Below are 823 nucleotides of genomic sequence, written 5' to 3' on the forward strand. Positions count from 1 at the left end.
ATGCCTGAAATAATAAAGTACCTTTTGGTTTTTTGGGGTTTTTTTTTAGTTTTTTGTTTGTTTGTTTGTTTGTTTTTGAATTTTTCTGAAGCTGGAAATGGGGAGAGACAGTCAGACAGACTCCCGCATGCGCCCAACCAGGATCCACCCAGCACGCCCACCAGGGGGCGACGCTCTGCCCACCAGGGGGCGATGCTCTGCCCCTCCAGGGTGTCGCTCTGTTGAGACCAGAGCCACTCCAGCGCCTGGGGCAGAGGCCAAGGAGCCATCCCCAGTGCCCGGGCCATCCTTGCTCCAATGGAGCCTTGACTGCGGGAGGGGAAGAGAGAGACAGAGAGGAAGGAGAGGGGGAGGGGTGGAGAAGCAGATGGGCGCTTCTCCTGTGTGCCCTGGCCGGGAATCGAACCCAGGACTTCTGCACTCCAGGCTGACGCTCTACCACTGAGCCAACCCGCCAGGGCATAAACTACCTTTTGGTATATCATTTTTCAATACTTAAAACGCTCATTAGGGCAGAGAACTGGTTGTTAAGTTATTTGAGTTCCACCACTGATCCCACTCAATACACCTCGTCACAGTTGTACTGCAGAGACTCCAGGGGGCTTAGTTTCTGTTGTTGCTTTTGTCAAAATTGTTCTTTCTTCTCTTGTCCACTTTCACATATCATTTAAAAACAACCTTAGATCCCATCTCCCTTGTTTCAGCTCTACTCCATCCCTTTAGTAAGTTAACCTTACTTCATACTTTCCCCGTTTGGTATTTTTTGTTCTCCATGCTTTTCTAGCTGAATTTCCATGCCTATTACAGCCTGAGCACACTGACT

The 823-nt window shown here is 49.5% G+C and overlaps 1 non-coding gene across 1 annotated transcript; it reads right to left on the reverse strand.

Moving 5' to 3' along the window:
- Positions 1-385: 385 nt before the first annotated feature.
- On the reverse strand, positions 386-461 carry TRNAS-GGA (transfer RNA serine (anticodon GGA)). The gene has a single exon. It is a non-coding gene; the product is annotated as a tRNA-Ser (tRNA).
- Positions 462-823: the final 362 nt, after the last annotated feature.

This window comes from Saccopteryx bilineata, chromosome 5, assembly GCF_036850765.1.
Source record: "Saccopteryx bilineata isolate mSacBil1 chromosome 5, mSacBil1_pri_phased_curated, whole genome shotgun sequence".
NCBI classification, from domain to species: Eukaryota; Metazoa; Chordata; class Mammalia; order Chiroptera; family Emballonuridae; genus Saccopteryx; species Saccopteryx bilineata.